Raw genomic sequence first — 21,066 nt, forward strand, 5'->3', positions numbered from 1 at the left:
TGTATCTTAACAAGAGCAACAGCACAGAGCAGGCAAATTGTGCATGCACTTAATCTTTCATTGGAAAAGTCACTACAAGCTGTCCACTCCTTTCCCATGAGGATAGGTCAAAGCTTAGGGAGATAGGTTAATGCATTGTAAACACAGATGTCTAGTTTTATTATCCGTCCTAAGCTGTCTCAAAGCGTGGCTACTCTCAATTTTACTGCATTTCATCTATTTTTATTACATTTTATCTATTTTATTAAATAGAACAAGTGGGAATATTTTTAAACTAAAGGAGAAAAGACTTAGCTTCTATACCAGGAAGAAATTCTTTACTCAGAGGGTAGCGAGGCACTGGAACAGGTTGTCAAGAGAAGTTGCGGAGACCCCATCCCTGGAAAGCCAGGTTGGATGGGGCTTTGAGCAACCTGATCTAGTGGGTGACATCCCTGTCCATAGCAAGGAGGTGGAAGGGGGTGGAACTAGCTAATCTTTAATGTCCCTTCCAACCCAAACCGTTCTGTGGATTCTATGAAAAGTAATTCAGTTTATTTCATCCAATGTTCTCACTCTGCTTCACGTGTCCACCTAAGGAGAGAGTGCATAACAACATAATTGCAATTTTCTTACTTTCTTTCAAGGTTGACCAAAAATGCTGTGAGCATATAAAGTGATCTAAAATCCCTTGAATCCGCAGACTTTTAAAGCCAAAGCCAAGAAGGATTGTACAGTTACACAACTTGTTCAACTCCCAGGTGTCTCAAAATCTTACTGTACTAGTGAGCAAGACTGCTTTGTGTCAGATGTAAAACAAAAAGGACACCCAGTCTTTTTGAAAAGCTCCCCTATGTTTATTTCTAGCATCACTTTTCCTTTACAGAAATACATGCCTACAACCCTATCTATTAATTAGGGTTTTTTTCCAGTGCCATCAATCTGTAATAATTTATGCACTGTGCATAGCACTAAAACCACTGTAAATCTCATTTTATATTAATACACTTGTGGGATAGTTTCACTGTGCTTCAAATAGATTTGCTGGCTTTTCTCTTGATGCCAAAATACCAACCTGCACGTGTTTCAGGAAAGTTTGTCAACTTCTTCAGCAAAGACAAACACAATAGCAGGGCTGTTATTTAAGGTTTCATTTACACTCTAAGTAAAACCAGGTTTTATCTTTATTATAAAGAGTTTTGCATGAGTAGCGAAGATTGGGGCTGTGCCAGGATTGGTAATAGACATGGGCAAAGGTGTCTGGTTTAGGAATGTGTGAGACAAAACCCTCCTCTCCTGCTCTCCCACCCTGGCTTTCCTCCTGTGCAGTGATCTAAAATGCATGATAATCTGCTGTGTGTCATTAATCTTCAGTTGTAATACATCCCAAAACAGAGATACATTAGACAGGTAATATCACTGCTGATGGCCCCCAAGTTCTCCTCTTTGCTGCTACTGTTGGCTTCAAAGCTTCAACTGATGAGTTGGGACCTTCATGGAGTTTATGTCACTGTGGTGTCTGGAGTGAAAGGATTGGGTCTGTGTTGATGAAAACCTGAGGGCTTGACCCAAAGCTCATTAAAAACAGTGAGAGCCTTTCTGTTGACTTCATAAAACATTGTGTCAGGTCACAAATGAGGTTCTTATAAGTAACAAAAATGAGAAGGCTAAGAAAAAACAACTCCTTACACCTCAGTGTCACAAATGAAACCCGCTAGAATAGTACCTAAGATTTAAGTGGCAGTGCATAATTCTCCTTTTCTTGGTTGTAACAGATGTGTTTACCCAATTTAGAAGACAAAGGAAAAGCCTGCCAAGCACGGTGGAGTCATACTGAATACAATGACCCAGAAGTAAGTCTTCAGATCTGAACAATGAGAGGCTTTGCTGTTCTTATTCAGAGTGAATCTTTGCTGCATTTTTTTGTTAAATACCGCCCTTCAAATCAACCAGTGAAGAGCAATTCATTCCATACTGCTGCCGCATTGAAGCCAAGGTCAATGTCAGTGGAGCTGGATAAATCTAGATGTAAATCTTTAACTACACAGAATAAACATAAAAGTTTAAAAAAGTATCTTTTATCCATGAGAACATGTGGCTTATGGGTTTTATGACAAAACTTTCCCTCCTTTACAACTGCCCATTTTGTAGCTCTTCTAACTAACTGTGTGTCTGGTAAAAGACTAATTAATCCATGCCGATGAATACAGATCTGCCTCTGTCTGAGCTGTACAGGGAGTCACGTTCTTCAAATTTCCGGTATTAATTATGAAAAAAATGGGTCGGAAGCCATTTGAGAATAGATCCTCTGGTGTTTATATTTCAAGAAGGACAAATATAATAATGTAAAATTTATTACTTGGGGATTGATCTCAGCTTATAGCTCAACCTCCCATTAACTATTAAAAGCTAGAAACTGAGCAGTTGTTGGAAGCAACCTTCCTTACTACCTGTTTTGGATATGTTAAGAAACAACAGAGGAAGCCTAATTCACTTGCTTCATAAAGGCTTTTATGCTCTCTGACAAACCTTATAATGTCTCTTCCTCTCTTTCAGAACATTGTCACAAAACTCCAGTCATCTTCCTCCTCTCTCTTAGCTTGTGGCACTGTGTTGTTTGGGGTTTATCATCTCCAGACAATTGAAAGCAGCGGAATTATAATGTCAAGAACAGCAATGCCATCAGCACAGTACTTGTAAGCAGGCAACTTTGTAACATGCCAGTTATATCTCTCAGCCACAGAATTCACTGCTTAATTCTTTATGCTTCCCTGCATCCGCACAATGTTTAGGAAAAATGTCCACACAGCTCTTTGAAATTCTTACCCATGAAAGCACGGCTCCCATTGTAACAAAACGCCAGTGGTCAAGATACAGTAATGTTTTTTAATGGCCTGGGCCTCTGAAGTCCTATTTGTTTGCAAAATTCATCTTTATGAAATAGTGCGTTCATTTCGGCACAGCCTGGCAGCAACTCAAGGACATCTGCTTACCTCTACAGTATTAAGCAGATAAATATTTTGTTTAGTACCCATTTACTGTATTTATTATTGTTTATGACTGCAAAGCTTTTCAATATTTATTGCTCTGAAGTCACATTTGATGTAGCTTAATAGTTTGCTCAAATCAACAACAAATCAACAGCTTTCTGCCTTCCTCATGTTCATTCCAATTTTGAGTTTAAGGTATATTGCACTGAAGGGTAATGTACATAATTCCATTTTTCCCATATAATGTAAGTAGCATAATGTTTATTTTCAACATCCACATCAGGTTTCAGGTGCTGATGAAGTGAATGCAATGGTTTGATTAAACTCTGAACCCTAATAAACTGTGATTCCATCACATTCTGTGACTGAAAAACTGAAGACTGAAGCCTGTAAACTTCTGTAATGAAAACTATTAGCTGCACTTTCAGTAATAGAAAAGCAATTTTTAACTATTATAAAAAATATGAAGGGTAAGGATTGCTAGTAACAAGAAATTACCCAATAATGTAATTTTCTTCTTTCTGTACCTTATCAGTACTTCATTCTGCGCCACAATGTGAATTCTCTTATTCCCATTGGTAAGTAATTACTTGCACTGATAAACCTGCTGAATCCAGTGAGACTGTTTGTGCAGGCTACTATTAATTACCAAGAATGAAGAATTTACAATATGAAAACATATATATACACACACACGATTGTCCAAACGTCTATATGAAGGTATTAATTACATTTACTATGTTCAGAGGAGCATATAAATCTCCATTAATACTCATTTTTACATATTCATCTACGCATTTTCAGTCCACACAAGCTGAAGTTCAGAAAAGTACACAAAATTTCTGTACATATATTTGTACAGATTTTCTAAGGTAAGTAAAGAAAGGAATGCTTCAAGCCAAAAACATGATGTGCTGGGGGAGAGAAGGAGAGGAGGGGGTTTCAAAATTATCCATTTGGTGGATTAAAATACAACCTTTCTGTATCGTTTCTTCCTAGACTTTGATGTGCTATTAATTATTTACACAGAAGGGAGAAAATATGCCACAGGGTTGAGGTGAGGAGGGTATGGCCATTAGGGTTAACCATGGGAAGGAGATGGAATGAGCTGCTGGAAGAAGTATTTCAAACTAAGGACTAGATTCAACTGAACGTTTCCTGAAGGCATTCTCATACACTCTCTCCCACAAGTCTGGGCAGGAGCCTGAATATGGATTGTAACTTCTCTCCTGAAAGAGCAACATCAGGCTATTTAATAGCAGGGGAGGTGTATTGCATGGGGAAAGAGAAAATGTTCAAATGGATTATTGCCTGTAGCCCTCCAAAGAGCTTGAGCCACAAGGGTAGGAATGAATGTCGTATTTTCTGGCCAGATTCTCTTAGATTTGTGGATAACAGGAGCGTATTTATGATGTGCCTAAGCTTGGCAAACCTTGATAAAGGTTCAAAGGTTTCCTGGAAATTGGTTGCTACTCCAAACAATTTCTAGTTAGGTCCTTGAACCCATCTAACTGCATGTCCAAACTAAGACTGTTACAAACAGTCTTAACATTTGTCACCTGTAAGGTCACAAACTGCACAGCATAATTCCTCCGTAATTCCATTATTTCGTTCATTGATCTTCCCTTCTTCCAGAATAACTGGAAGAAAACTCACTGACCAAAGCACCATAGACAAAGATTGTTGCTGGGTTTTGTTATTAATATTGTCATTAATGATATCATCATCTCTCTTCAGGTAAAGATGCTGAGGAAAATAAAGCGTGTCTGCCTCCTATCAGCCTTTTATGGCACCCCCATTTCACTGTGCTACAGCTCAGCTCTAAAATTCAATGTTTCTGTAAGAGAGGCTGAAGCCACATCTTTCCAACACCTCCATCAGCTGGAGCAATTCATTTAAAAGAGCCAACAAAGCAGTATCTACTACTCATTCAAACACAATTTTACATTGCATTATAGAACTCTTTCCAACACACTAAGGTGACCCTGATTTGCTTTATCAGGCCCTAAAAGACTTTTCATCACATTGCATCCAATTTTTCAGAGACATCTATAAACCAGTGCTGTATGTGGTTTATTATATTCAGCTATCCCCTAAGAGCTGTCTCCAGGTAAAGGTCTAAGTGATAATAGAACCAACACAATCTCAAGTCACACTGAGCATCCCGGCCTTTGCAGTGGCATTTGTTGAAGATTCAGGATACTAACACAGAAGCAAAGTTTTTTCCCCTCAGACCAAAGAAAACCCGCTAAGAAAACCACTCCTTTCTCTACTTCTTCCTTCTTACAGTCTATGGCTATTGTATTTGGGCAGTTGTTCATATTTTACCTTGCATGTAATAATGAAGTAGGTGAATAAATACTCCATTCCTGTTCTAAAAGTTTTTATAATTTAAATTCCCTAGTTTCTACCACGCTCTATTGATTTCAATAGGGTCACTAAACAACAAAACTAAAATTTGTGAGTAACAATGGTTCAACAAATACATATATCTATAAAGAACAACTCTGACACAGCATCAGTATTCCAAGTCAGCACCATTCTTAGCATCATAAATGACACAGTTAAAACAAAAGTTTCAAAGAATTTAAAGAATTTTCCAACTAGAGTGTTTTTAATATTTTAAATCAAGTAGCATCTTACACCTCGAATGACCCCATTGATTTAGATTAGATCACTTATCTGGAGTAAGGTGCTACTCAGTTTGAGTAGGGACACTGAACTAAGAGCCTCAAATTGTGCTTAAAATGAATATAATTTTGAGAAGGACCTCAGCTAAGCAAGAGCCAGCTGAAAGGACTCCTAAGAGAAGAGAAATTAAGAGTATCTGTGAATCTGACTTATTAACAAAACATGAGTTGATTAACTGAATGTCAATGGACTTGATAGTATTAAGGCACTGATTCTGTAAAATTATTTTTATTAGCTTTGAAACATCCACAGGAAAAAAGTTCTGTGGTTTGTTGATCTCATAAATATGCTCACTTATACAAAAAAAATCACTATTTTATGAAAGGATACAGTTTTTCTAACACAAATCTGACACAGAGTGATAAAAGAAAATTATTGTTCTTCTCCAGATTCTCTCAGTTTAAAAATTTTATGGGCTGCCTATTACCTATCACTTTTCCAGTATGAATGCTGTTCAAAATGAATTTGAAACATTTCTGTATGAAATATAAGGCAAGTAATTCCCCATTAGGCCTTGGACCTTTATGCAATGTAGATGGTTAGAAAATGATCTATTTTGGAAATTAAAGCCTGCTTTAAATGTCATATTGCACTCAACATGAAACATTTTAATCCATTATAACTCTATTAAAGGTAACAAGGATACAAGATGTCTGATTCTTAAAGCTTGCCGAAAAGTCAGATGGAAATTAAAAGCCAAATGTCTATAAATAAAGGAAGGTTTTATTCCTCCTACAACCTTGTCAACATATAGTTAAAGATAAATTTCTTGAACGCTGCTTACAGAAGTGGAAATTGCGTGGTTGAGAAACACATATGAGGAGGCAATGGATTAAAAAGTATTGCCTAACAGATAAAATGTAAAGGCATTGTCAAGGGAACTCCCCTGTCTGACCATCCAGGAGCCACTCTGGAGTCACCCTCACACCACCTGAGCTGGGACCGGGGCTGCTTCCCAGCTATACCCCCACACTCACACAGTCACACTAAGTCTCCTTCCCAGCTCCACCCTGGGCTTCCCATAGCAGAGTCCCAGACATCCAGAGCCTTAAAATAATTTAATCGTGGAGTAATAACTAAGCAACAGAATAAGAAGATAAAATAATAGCTCAAGCTGGTGCCTTTGAGGAGGGACCGTGAGCAAAGAAACCCCTGGGCTTTTATAACCTCGCAGCCCTAGCGTGCCAAAGTCTGTGTGGTCAGCTCCTGCTGGCCGTCAGTGTCTGGTCCTGTGGCTGGGCCACAGGTCCCCGTGCCCTCTTGGGCTCAGGGTCTGGTTCCTGGCCCTCAGAGCCCAGCCTGCAGCTGACACTGCAGCTGCAACCTGAGCTACCTGCACTAAAGGTACCCCTCAACACCACTGTCAGTTTGAAATCAGTAAACTCAAGCACTCTCGAAGACAATAGGACTGTTCCAGTCTCCACACTCCTGACACCAGGAAAGTTCAAGGCCTAAACTTCAATTTCATCACAGTTGCAATCAGTTCCATCAAAATAAATGAACTGCATGTGCACTGATTTGCTTCTTATGCCTTATTAGTTGTGCCAAATCCCAAATGAACGCAGTGAAGGGGCTGGTTAGTTGAAGTGATTTGTAACAGGATGCAGGAACTAGGACATTAACTCAAATACTATGCAGGTTGATAGAGACCAAATGTTGTCACCATCTGTTGGTGCCCTATGTGAAATCATTCAGTGGTTCCAGTCCAGGGACTTTACAAACTCAACAGATACCTGGCAAAAGTTAAAAATTCCCTAAGCCAAGAAACTTGAGTTGTTAGAGTTTCCAAGCTTGCTGACTCAGCTGGGAAGCCAGTAAGTTGAAGGCAGAAACCAGGACCTGAGCATCTCCCACATTAAGTAGTTCTGCACAGATGTCCTTATAGGCCAAAAACTGGTAAAACAAAATTAAATTTTCTCTGTATAGGAAAGGCAATGTTCTTTTCAGAGAAAGAATAATTATTTATAAGTCATTATTTCATGCAAAACATTAGTGCCTGAAGTTATGTTTTTATTCAAGCACCTACAGAAGTATCCTGATTCTCAGAAGTGTTTTTGCATTTCTGGCAACCTTTAAAAATACCCCCCACCCCGTTCTTTAAATAGGGATCAAAACATTTGAAATAGCTGGCCTTAAGTCATTTAATAGTGTTAGAATGGACAGGAGCTCAGCTGCAAGTGCCTAGCATGCTTCTAGGCTAAAGTCTTTATTTCTTATTGACTTCCTTACTAATATAATATTCCAGCTATCCAGTCTTACATTAACTTAGTTATTTTTAAGTGACGTTTATATTATGTTCCTTGCTAAATTGTGCATCTCATAATTGAATCTTGAAAAATCCTTAGAGAGCTTTCAAAAGTAGCCAAAACTCGTCTTAGAAGAAAGGCATAGCATGCTGAAAGTGAAAGCACTGCAAGCCCGCCAAAGTCACTGAAAAATGATCCACGCCCAAGGATGTCAGATGCTGGACTAGGATAAGATGTTGCTATTGCTTGCAGCAGAAGGATGGTACTGGCAACACTGCAACTTGCAGGGTTTGCTGAGAGGCAGCCTCTGCTGAGAATAGGTAATTGTATTATGGGCAGTGTGCACTGAAGTTTAATTTTGCTTGTTTGCAAATGCAGTGAAGAGTAAGAAGTTCTGTGCCATACATGCTCTCCTACTAATTACCCAACTACTAATACTTAGGAGACAAAGTATTCTTGTGGCAACATTTCTGAATGGTTTTGAGTAGACAGACATGGGCTATAGCTCAAGGAAAACAGAAAGAGCACAGTTTCTTAGAGATATTACATCCTGAAATGCAAAAATAGCAACCATTCTTCGTGTAACAAAAATGAAATAAAATGAAATACAAGAGATGAAATCTTTGGAAAAACACCAGGCCTCCCTGAAGCACATGAATCCACCCCTGAAGCAGCTGTTCAGAGGCATCTCAGAAGGAGACCTGGCAAAGAGAAAGATTGATGAGCAGGTTGCATACTGACTGCAGTGTTGTGGCACTGCACCATCTTCCTAATTCCAAGCATGAACAAAACTTCAGGATATTTAATTTGATATACAAATCAAGTTTTAAAGCCAAAGCTAGTCATCATCAGCATTATATGTACTCAGACCTCCAAAAAGTATTAGGTAAAAGAGGAACATGATATAAAAGTCACTGCTTGGTTGCCTCAAGAAAATAAGAACCAGGGAGCAGATACAAATAATACTTTATTTGGAGAGTTGTCCTAATCATTATCCCAAGGATTGACTTTGGGACATCAGTGTTTACTTACATTATCAAGACTGTGCACGAAACAAACAGTGTTTAATAGGTGTACACAGACACAGCTGTATTTGTACTTGACTCTTTAGGGTTATTAGACCATTATAATAAGAGTTAAGAGGGGCCAGCCAGGTTGGCCAATTCACTTCCTTCCCACTTCTTTCTGTTCTACTGCATAATAGATTTTCAATTGTGGCCTGGCACAGAAGCACTACATGCTTTGTCATTATGATAATTGCCATCATTCTTCTTTGCAAAGTCCTTATGCTGTTGTTTGTAAGCAACAATTCTCTGCCAGCTCCAGAGGATAAAGAGCTGCAGTGAAAAATATGCATGTTAATGCTTTTCACTGCGTTACACAGTTAAGTAATTAGAGAGCGTGGTTTAACCACTGGATTCCACAACAATGTTTGGAGAGAACATGACAAAAGAGTTTTGGGCTCTGAGCTATTCAATCATCTCCCCAGGGACTAACTCAAGTGTTGGCTCTGACACTCCATATGCCAGTGCTATCAGCTATAACTTAATTCACTTGTGTATGCAAGAAAGGTGAGCAGTTAATCACCCTCTGAAGACTAACCCAGCTTAATTAGAGCAGTGATTTTGTGTAGGCCACTCTCACTTCCTAAGGTCTGGCTGCAGAAAATTACGATTGCTTTTAACATTCTGAAGTGAAGATGAGCATTCAATAGTTTGGAAAGCCTTACTTTAGCACAGTACTTTACAGTAACATACACAAAGATGTAAAGAATACTTCACAACTGTAAGTAATACCAACGCATGTGGAAAATCATTCTGTGAAGAAATGTGCTCAGAGATAGCTTACTGAAAAATGGGTTTTCTTATAAGTATGCTCAAAAAAACCCAACCCAAAGTAAAACAGAACATTTCCCAAGAAAAGAAGGAAAAAACCAACGTTTTAAATACACTAAACACCGGTCCTGCAGAATGAACTGCAGCACACTACTTGGAAGTTTTGAGGACCCCTGCACTACAGTATTTTCTTACAGCATTTCTGTAACACAAAACATATTTCTAGGTATGTTTCTGCATCTCACACAAAGATTGATTCTATTGAAGACACACAAATATTAAGATAGGGATTGCATGCTATTTGACTTGAAATTTGTTAAGTTAAATTTTAAAAGTCATAGGAAGGTTCTCTGCCTATTCATGTAAGGAACATCAATCAGAAATTAAGAGTCATTATTTCAATGCAGAAGGTTTTGTTCGTATCCTGATTAGCTCTCAAAGGACACTACCTACTCACATGCTGGAGTCTCAGTAAGAAGGCTATTCAATGAGAGGCTGGCTTTGTGATGATATTGCCAGCATTTGTAATAACAATGCAACCTAAACACCGAAATTAAACAACAGAGTAGTATTTTTGGAATACCCTGCTGTTCTAAAGTGCATTGTGAATATTAACATATTCCAGTAAATTAGTTTGCACTCATTATCATAAGCAATTACTTACTGTTTAGATGCTGCTGATATTAAATTGGCAAGCAATTTGCAAGAACTAATACACAGCATAAAAAACTTTTCAAAATTCTAACAGTATGAAAAAACAAGTGTCTCTAGTAACACAGTCCCTTACATACAGATGTCTCTCTCTAAAAATTCTGTGAATCTCTTCCTATCAGTTATCTTTTTTCAGCAGCAAGTGGATAACTAACTACCTGAGGCTCTGTGACAAACTCTTTATAAACTTTGTTTTGATTCTGTGGAGTAAATCATAATACCTCAGGCCAAATGCGACAGTAACATCTCATTCACACCGAAAAAAGAAAGTGTTTTCATGCTCATTTTTGAAAATAATAGTTTAGAAAGTATATCAATGTGAAGTTCAGTTCTTTGCTCTCAAAGCTATTACTTTCCTGATATCACACTGTCAGATGGTGAGGCTAAATCAACACTTTTGTCCTCAAGATACAGCCAGGAACAGAACAAGGCATGGAAAACCTGTCCTGCTTTTAGCAATAGTGACAACATAAGCCTATTTCTCTTCAGACCAAGAGAGCAGTAATCCCAAAGGAAATAACCTCAAAAATAAAACCCCAAGTTAGGAAACAACCAGGACTACTTTTCTGAAGGACACCTAGTGAATGTGACAGACATTCCTAGCCCAGTGTTCTGATTAGCCACAGAAAATGTGCAGATCAGGTAGCATAACCCAAAGAGCTTTGTGGGAAACCTAAAATAAGGGGAACAATTTGCTTTGTTCCTTAGTTTGCATCTTGGCCCCAAGTTTCAAATCAGAAGCACTGAATGTCTTTTGGCTTACATGACACCACTGCTCAGGTTGCTCCACATGCAGAGATCATGCCAGAGCACAACCAAGGATGGGGACTGAATGGAAGGGTGTGGAATAGCTCTGCTATGGGGCACTTTGTGCCAAAGTCTAGTTGGCAAGGTGGTGATCAGCCAAAGGTTGAACTCAACGATCTTAGAGGTCTTATCCCCTCAGGGTTATCCCTTCCCCTGAGTCAGCCTGCATAGTCAAGGAGCAAAGATCCAGCTGCCAACAGTGCTATCAGCCCTCAAGGACCTCAGAGCTGTCCCTATAGACATAGGATGGGCAGGTTGATCCTTACGCTCCTGGTGAGCTGAAAGACCTCAGTATAGCTAAGTGGAATTTCAGTCCCATGTTTCAGTAAAACACTCACTAATCCTGATCTGGTAGGATTAAGCACCTATTGAAACCACAGCCTCAGCTGAGGGTGTGAGACTGCAAACTACTTGTATGGGTATCGTGCCTATCTGTTTATGCAAAATTGCTTTTAATTCAACTGTGAACCTTAACAGGGGCCTTGGGAACCCAGCATAACACAAACAAACCACAGTAGTTTAAGTAATTCCCAGAATACATTTCTGAAAGCATAACTTGTGATCTCAGGTCTCAATCTTTCAAGTTATGTTTCAGTCTGGAACCAATAACTATAACCATCTTATCTTGCAAAATACACAAGACTGTAATAGAAACACTAATGCACCCTTAACTCAATGGTCCCTGTCTGCTGTGCTCAACTTTGTACTCTGCTGTTATAGATTATTGGGTTGAAAATATCTTTGCTAAAAATAGGCATAACTTTTGAAAATAATTTAGTCAGTTCTTAAATGTATTTTATCTTATTCAAAGCTGAAGCACTTTTAGCACTTTTCTTGTCACTACCTTTAAAAAAAAAAATTTCTAAATGCTTATTTTTTTTAAATCAAATCTTCCAATTAATTCTGTGAAGCAAAACCACAGATTTTTGCAGCTAAATATGAAGTGTCCCTTGGTCCCTGAAACAAAGTAATGAATTTCTCATCTGATTAGCAAACCCAGTGTTTTGTACTTATTGACCTTGAGTAGAAAAAAAACATTCAGCAACTGTTTGCAATGAGAGCAGGGCTTCAGTCACTTCATATTTCCCCTTTCATCAATCCTCCATTCCTTCCTCCTTCTTATCCTAATCTGCAAGAGTTCTGACAGATTCTTTGGTTTCTAACAATGTGGTAGCCATCATGAGCAGCTCTGAGAGCCATGGCCCAAATCTCCAAGCAATTCTCCCTCTTCTGCTTGGGGAAAAAAATACCTTACATCTGACTTTCAATATCAGTGTCCTTAAGCTACTACCTCCTGGTAGGCTAAAAGAGAAGGAATGGAAGCATCAAATTTCATTTTGATAAATAAAAGATTATGCATAACAGCATACAAGGAAAAACAAATTTTTCACAAATCCCAAAAGAGCTATTTCTACATTTTCTGGAGAAATCCCAACTCATCTACATTCAGGATCTTGGCTGTACATTTAGACGCAGGATTGTTAAACTGGAACTATAATGAAAAATGCAGGAGTATTTCCTTAAACAGCAATTTCTATTCATTCCAATTAAACCTCCTTAATGTTTGTAGACCCAAACATGGCTTTTTCATACCCACGTTACACAAAATCTTAGCAGTGATGAAAAATGTCATGTTTCATGAACAGAATTCCTCCCTAAAGCCTCATCATCTAATAATATCAAAACCTAAGGAAATCTGAACTTTTACTAAGAAAGAGCAGATTGTTAGAATTAACAGCTGAAATAAGCATCTGTATATGTGACCTCAAAATACCCTAAAGCCACCTTAAAAATTAGGAGGAACTCTTAATTTGCAAATGCAAATAACAAGGCATTTTTATGTTCCATAGCAGCTTTTCAGCCTCTCTCAGACTTAAACTTACATGTAAGCAGTTCCCTGCACAGGTCAGGTGTGGGTTTAAGGGAAAGCCAAGGGTAGACACATGCCACAAATAAAGGAAAGGTACAGAAAAGCTTTGGATTAGAATTACACTGTGTGCCTCCAACAGTAACATCAACAGGATGAATCTGACACTTACAAGAGAGTCACAAGAGGGCACAACCAAGGAAGAAAATGTGAAGTGGTTAAAGTTACCCTGTGAGCCTCGTTATGCTTGTGCAAACATGGAGCACATCTTAAAAAGATGTTGGACCTAAAGAACACATCTTGCTCTAATTGTTGTGCTGGTGGCTGGAGAAGTCTGCTGTTCTTAGCTCAACATGATAAACTTGACATAATTGTTAAGCACAGCCAAATCACATGCAAATCCCCTGAATGCATGTCAAACAAGCCTGGATCCCTCAAATCCCAGACTATGCTATCCCTATGTTATCCCTCTTCCCTAGGTCAGCAGTAGTGTCCAAGAGACTTAGTGGTACACTGCTTCAGGAAGCTGATGCAGCTCAACTGATGCCTCCTCCTCCTCTGGAATAGCCTGGATGGCCCTATCTGAGTGCAGTGGACTTAAACTGTCAGTGCACTCTTCTCCTGGCACCTGTGTCACTTAAATATTTTTTGGATGTTTCATCTGCTCAAGGGACTAAACTCATTGTATAAGACAAAAATGATAAAGAAAGGATGAAAGTCAAAACTGCAGATAAACAGAATCCACAAGGTTCTACAGTAATGCAAACATAACTGATTGTCAGCTTCTACAAAACCTACCTAATTAGAGCTGTTATCAAAATCAAGATCATGTTAAGTAGTACTAAGCACACCCTGTACTTACATTGATATTCATGTTAACGTTCATCAAAGTAATTTCTGTTTTAAAAGGGATGATTATTTAGTACCATTATCAGTCTGAGCCTCAACATACTATGCTGTCACTAATATGCAGAAGCCTCAGCTTCAGAAAAAGATTCATTATCTGAAGTGCTGAGTCAGTATGAGCTCTGTATCTTGGACAAAATACAGATTCTGAACAGAAAAAAAACCCAGTCCTGTTTGAGCAAGACACTGTGCCCCTTAGTCTTCCCTTCAGTTGAGGTGGTGACCTGGATCCTTCATCAATAACTCAATTTAGTAATTCTGGACAGCATATAGTAAACTGCTTTCTGTAGCAATTTGCACTGAGGGAGGAGAGCTATTGAGGAACTTTCCCCTCCTTTAAAGAAGACACTTTAGCTGTCACATCCTGTATAACAATCAATGTTTCCCCTAGCTTCTTCCATCTGCTTTCCAAACTACCAGCCTTAAGAAGGCATTTTCAAAACAAATCAAACTGGTATGTTTTCCTCGTGTTCTTCTATGCAAGTTTTATAAGGGAATAAAGTGTGATTTCATCTGAAAAGATACTCTGAACTATTATATTTTGGGATTTTTTGCCTCAGTGTGTTTCATTTATTTACTTGCACTCAGAGCAGACAGTAAAAGAACAAGCAGCTTGACCTTTGGACAACTGTCAAAAAGCCCAACTCTGCAACTACAACAACCAGTGTGACCTTCTTCTCTACCTTCAGCAGCCAACAATCACATACAAGGAAAGAGAAAAAAGCAGCCTGGCCCATGTAGAAAACAGGACTAGGTCAGGTAACACAGTGGTTCTCAAAGCACTTAAAGATGAGCACTTTGTGAACCCTCTCAGAGCATCTGGGACCTACCAGCTAAATTCCAGAACTGTTCCCTGTGATGCCCTGCCAGCAGCAGCTGCCAGTTTTGCCAGAAGAGATTTATCCACGTTTCTGTAACTCTGTCACCTCAGACTGGATATCGTGTATCATCTGTCTTTCTGAGGGCACCATAAACACCTTATTATTTACTCCTCCATAATCCATATCCAATTTCCACAGCTGCATGTGTACAGAGCTGGTGGGAAGGATTTTGAGGGCGGGGCTTGGTACACAGAGACCTGAGAGTCTCCAGTCTTTACCCAACACACCACTAGAAACGAGGGTAATTTCTTCACAGCAGCACATTCACTGCAGCAAATGGGCAAAGTTTGCTTCCAACAGATTTCCAAGGTCACGATCACCGAAAAGTGTATCTTGCAGCAGTGCTGGGAAGTAAAACACAAAGTGGATATAGATGAAGAGGAAACCTACCATGACTAGTATTAATTCTTAATAGCTCTACACTTCAAGCAAAATACAAGCAGCACATGTCAGTCATGCTCTTAGAGATAGAAACAGCCACTGTATTTTCTGGCTCCTTTCTATACTGCATTGAAAGTGGCTTGGTTTTATTAGGAAAAATATATAATGGACATCCTATGCCGTGCAATATGCTCCACAACTCAGAGGGCATGTGGTTGATTTTATTGATTCAGTTTTCACATTACTGTAACCCCATTATTGCCAGCAGAGCAATTGGAAACTGCAAGCAGATTCTAGATTGATGGACTCTGATATTTCTAATTTTCTAAAGTATACAGCTAGCTTTATTTCTATTCCTTTCTTTTTTTTTTTTTTCATTTGGATTTTCCTTTCTAATAAACCCACTGCTGAGGGACACCTACTCAATGGTAGTCTAGTAAAAAAGGGACAGAATTCATTCCATTAGAAGCATTTATTGGTATTATTAGGATTTTACAACATGATAGCATAATCTATCCTTTGCCTGAAGTAAACACTCTTAAAGGGAAGTCCACAGGGAGAGTAAAACTGAAGCATTTTTTAAAGTAGTGAATACTAATCAGATCTATAGCTGGAGGAAAAAATGTTGTAACAGGAAGATACAGCAAGCAGACCACGCGACAAGCATGATACCAAGGAATCAAAATATGACTGTAGCATATATTTCGAAACAATAAGAGAGGGGGAAGAAATCAAGGACAAATTGGCAGGAGGAAAATATGACTGTCACTATTAGGAGCTAGAGAAGAAATTCAGGGCAGAAAGGTGAAGATTTGAATGCTTGCACTGAAATCAGCACAGTGGGAAAGACGAGCCAGAGATTTCCCAGCTTGTGTCTCCAGGCTCTGTTACAGCTCAGGACGCGACTGCCAGGGTTTCAAGCTACCACTCATGCTGTAGTGATTGGAGGATACCTGGATTCTTATGGCTCTTGTTGGAGATTACTATGGATGTGTTTCAGGACACCTAGACTGTTAATCTCCATACCTCTGCTGTTCAAACAGGTCCAGCCTTTCCTGTAATCTTCTAGCTCTTTATTCTATGTTTTTTTTTCCACATTTGTACTGGTCTCGATGCTATCAGATTCTTGACCATAGAAACGTTAACTACACTTAGGCCTTCTGTAGAAATACTTGGTAATAATGAAGCCAGTCATTTACTGAGCTCAAAAGCAGAACTGTAGCATAAACTGCACAACAACACTGCCTATTTAGATTACATGAGATAATAGTCTCATAAATTGTGACTGTGGTTGGAGTGATCAACATTGACTCTTTCTTAATAGGCCTTATTACAATGTCAGTAGTAGAGGATTAATGTCTATAGCCTCTACTTGCTTAGAAGTCAGGTTTCCTACTTAGTACTAAACTAAAAAAAGAGAAAAAAATTTTAAAAAAGCCACACTGTACACATACAGCTGTTTCTGAACTGTTAGCAAGTACCAGTTAAGAAATCTTTTCATTTCTGCCTATTTTCATTTTATTAATATGACAAAAGTAAAGGCATTCAAAGCAAAAGTATTGATCCCAGAGACTGTTTCTTTTCTCACAAACACCAAAGTAAATTAGGAATAACTCACCTGAAGACAACTGAAGAGAAACAACCACACCGAAACAAGAAGAGACTGCCTCTGGAACTGTAAAACTGGAAGCACCACTTGGAAGGGGTGGTATATCCTGTGCTACCTCCCCGGGATAGACACAGATACAACAGAAAGGAGCTGAGATGAAGCTGCCCTCTCGGAGAAAAGGTGTGGAAACACATCTCTAATTGTTGTGTCCCCCTTTGTTGCCTTAGCTCTTTCCTAAAGAGCTAACTGGCAATGGAAAGAATTCCTCCCTGGGATGCCTGACTGCCTGCGGCTAGTTTAAACACAATGCCTAAAGTTTAGATGCTTATTCCAGATGAGACGATTCACACTTCCTCAGTAAATCCCAGAGCTATTTACTCTGGTTAAAAGCAGGCAAGAACACTGCCAACAAGTTCAGCTGCATGGGGTGGGGCTCATTTTCTCTGCTAACACAGGTGGGAGAGGAGGAGCAGTTCAGAGGACAATCGGCAGCGAAGGAGAAATTCCCAAATTGTCGATTAAAAAAAATTATTGCAACTACAACTTGTGAGAAATAATTATCTAGGCTTTGTTAACTGATCATCAGATGCAGACAGGCACTAAGAGCAGAAAACCTGTAAAAGGGGACACGCAAACGATTTACTTTACACCAGCCCCGAGTTCTAAAAGTGTGAAGCTTACCATTAATTTTGTAACTCGGAAACTAACTAAGAATTAGCTCTTTGAAAGTAGTTTGCAAAGTTCTGTAGCTCTGATTGATTTGCAAACATTTTTCCTTTCAGTCCATGCACAGGTAATCGACAGCATGGGGAGAATGCTGCTAATCAATCTCATCCTCAAGCCACATCAATCTTGGATTTGTATCAACCCGATTTTACCTCAGCTAAATCACTGCTTCAACAAAAAAGCCAGGAGATAAATATTTGACGAGGAGTAAGGTGGTACATGAGACTTTCTCCGTGATCCGGGAGAAGTCCAGAAAAAATGCCCAGTAGGACAGAATAACAGACAAAAACTTTCTGGTAAACAAGCAAACAGAAAACAACACGACAAAAATGTCTTTTGGTAGTAAAAGTGATTTATCATATTTGCCCAACTTCAAAGAAGGTAGAATGTGTCCAGAGACACATTTGCATTGAGCACAGCCCTATTAAAATTGATGACAACTATTATTTAAGGAGAATCAGCCTCTGTGTTTCCTAAAAGCAAGAATGCCACATGATGAAATGTGTATAAGAAAACAGAAGACAGAAGCTAACTCCAGGCATCAAAGTCAAGTGATCTGTGTAGGATCATAAACAGTCCAAAGAAATTTCACTCTCCACTCCACAGAAGATTATTCAAAGCATCTGCAATTTGGACTATGTCCAGGAAATATATACAAGGACTCCAAAGCCCTGAATTAGGCCTATAGATCAGAGCTCCAAAGTTAAGACTGTGAGTATTGTCAAGATATTCATAGGCCCAGCCACGTTCCTAGAGGGAAAATTGTAACTTTCATGGAAAAACACAAGTGCTCTACTTTCATGATCTGGCTTATCATGAAAGATCAGGAGATTATAAATTTCACATAGTGCATTAGGAATTAAATGCCCACCTGCATGCTAAGAAGGAGCAATAAAGTCTTAATCTTTTTTTTTGGTTAATGAATAGGGATGAAACATTTTCACCAGCAGCAGTTAGCATCCAGTTTAAGTACATCACCGAACTGTCTTGCCCTTTGCAGCTGAAAAAGAGATCCAACAGCAGTGATGAATGACTTCAGATGAGTAGGTACATCAAGCCTACACACAGTGCATCCTGAGCTGCTGCTGCTGTTTGTATTTACTATAAACAGAAAAAAAATCAAGAGAAGAGGGTCTGAGAGAAACAAAAACTGGGGAAAGTGCAGTGTGAGAGAAAGTGTATTACACTGCAAACAGAATCAAGGAGAAATCCAGCACAACCTGAGAACAGAGGGGGAAGGGGGGACCTGTAGGCATTCCTTTTTCACAGTATGTGAAGCAAAGTTAATTACTGTGAGCTTCAACAGTAGAAAGAAAGAGTATTTCAAAGCCCAACAAGACACGTTGGACACTACCTGTGGGGTATTACAGGATTCAAGTATTGACCAGAACATCAAGAGTGAGGATTCTGAATTACAAAACAAACAAACAAACAAAACAAACAAACAAAAAACAGGAAAGAAAGATAAAATATTAACACCTGATTAAGCAAGTGGAATGGATGCTAGGGTATAGCTGGAAAGCATGCTAAGTAAAGGGGGGAAGAAGAATAAAAGCTGTTAGCTAGCAAGATTAAAGACAGATCTATAGACAGACAGAGGGATAGACAGAAGTAAAAAAATAAAAACATCATAGAAACTGTATCTATGGCAACACTGAAATAGAAATTAGTAGACATTTTTCTGCATCTGAAGTCTGAAGGTTGGAAGAAAATCAAGCCACGTTGCCAGCTATTTTTCTGCGGTCTGCATTATAGAAAACATGTCAGGAGACAGAAAAGAGAATATCAATCAGGTCAGAAGAAGGGAAATGGAACATCCTTCCTGCTTCTCTAATAAGCTTCACTTTCTAGTCCTTATTTTCTAAACCAGAGATGTGTACACTTTTTCAATAAAATTCTTTTTTTCTAAGAGGTAATGGCTAGATTTGGGGCATTCAATTTGATTTAAAAGAATGTAGGTTTTATATGTGTTGTATCAATCATATTAAAAAAACGTATTTAATTAACCTAAGGAATATAAATGACTGGTTTCCTTGATTGCCTTTTCTCTCAAAATGCACATCAGAACCAAACATTTTTATTTGCACACTATCAAATTTGGTCCCTGTATATATATTCAAAAATTTGTTAGGTAAATGTATGTAATTATTGACATAATTTATAACCTCTTATAAAACGCCACAATATTTTCCACTAGAATTTTGTTCCTCCAATGTATTGTGCAGCTCATATTTTGGGCTTTCTTTAACCTGTTATCATTCATACTTAAAAGGTAAAGCTTGATTTTCCATTGCTTTGTTCTCGGTTCAGTCATTTATACATGAGCAAGTGGGTGTGAAGTGCTGGCAGATGTGTCAGGCTGTGTTGCACTGCTTCTAACAACTACAGAAGGAGAAAGGCACTGGATACTTAACCTCACCACTTCTGTTTCAACAATTAGACGCTAATATTCAAGACTCATTTATTAGGCTGTTTAACCAAAGTCATAGACTTGGAAGCTGACTGTCAGGCGTATATATTAATAGGAGGATGCTGTAATGGGATTTTTAATCTTTCCATTGAGAAGAAAAAAAGGTGCAAATTGTTGGTGAACTGAGAATGAGGAAAAATATAATTCCAGATGAAAAAATAAATTCATGCCCTAAGCTTCAAAAGCTCTGAATTGTATCTTAAGCATCACTGTTATTTTAATATGTTTCTGAAATAAGTACATTTCATAAAATGTCTGTTCAAATTTTAAAATGAAGTCATTCTTCACTTGGATAACATTATTCAAAGGAACAGTCTGACAGAAGCAACTCAAAACTTCCCTGCATGATGTAGGGAACATACTCCATGCATAAATCACATTCCTGGGTCCCTCAGCGGATCCCACATTGGATAAATCTGCTCTCCATTGTTCAAAGTGCTCTTCCCCAGTTCTGCTCACAGACATGCCTCCAGTGCAATATTGCCTCAGACTGTGCTGACAGTGATGCTGATTTAAGAGCTCAAGACTCACAGCATTTCCAATACATAATTTTTAAAGCTACAGATAGTACCCCTAAAAAGTGCCAAAAAATGTTGCACCTACACACAAAAAGTGTTAAGCCTGTATTCTGAGAAACTGTAACAACCACACTAATGCTATAACTCCAAATATTAATGTTTCAAATTTCTCTGCTATTTTAACTGAAGAACTTCTGTATAAATCGTAAATTCTGCAATAGAGAAGTCCCTAGAAATATGTGAGTATAAACTAAAAGCCAGTGGAAACATAGACCATGGGAAATAAAACTGTGGATACAAGGACAGTGAAGATAAAATCCATGACTCTCTCAAAGAAGGCAATGGAATAAGAAATCAAGGCTTTAAAAACAATTAATAATCTGCATGAAATTCTGAGCATGTGGAGCATATGTCCATATAAGACACTGGAAATGGTTTCTTCTTACTCT

General features: G+C 38.5%; 1 protein-coding gene across 35 annotated transcripts in view; it reads right to left on the reverse strand.

Moving 5' to 3' along the window:
- NRXN1 (neurexin 1) overlaps window positions 1-21,066 on the reverse strand; it is a 674,580-nt gene that overhangs the window by 211,702 nt on the left and 441,812 nt on the right. The gene's annotated exons all lie outside the window — the stretch shown is intronic.

The sequence above is a fragment of the Corvus cornix genome, chromosome 3 (genome assembly GCF_000738735.6).
Source record: "Corvus cornix cornix isolate S_Up_H32 chromosome 3, ASM73873v5, whole genome shotgun sequence".
Lineage (NCBI taxonomy): Eukaryota > Metazoa > Chordata > Aves > Passeriformes > Corvidae > Corvus > Corvus cornix.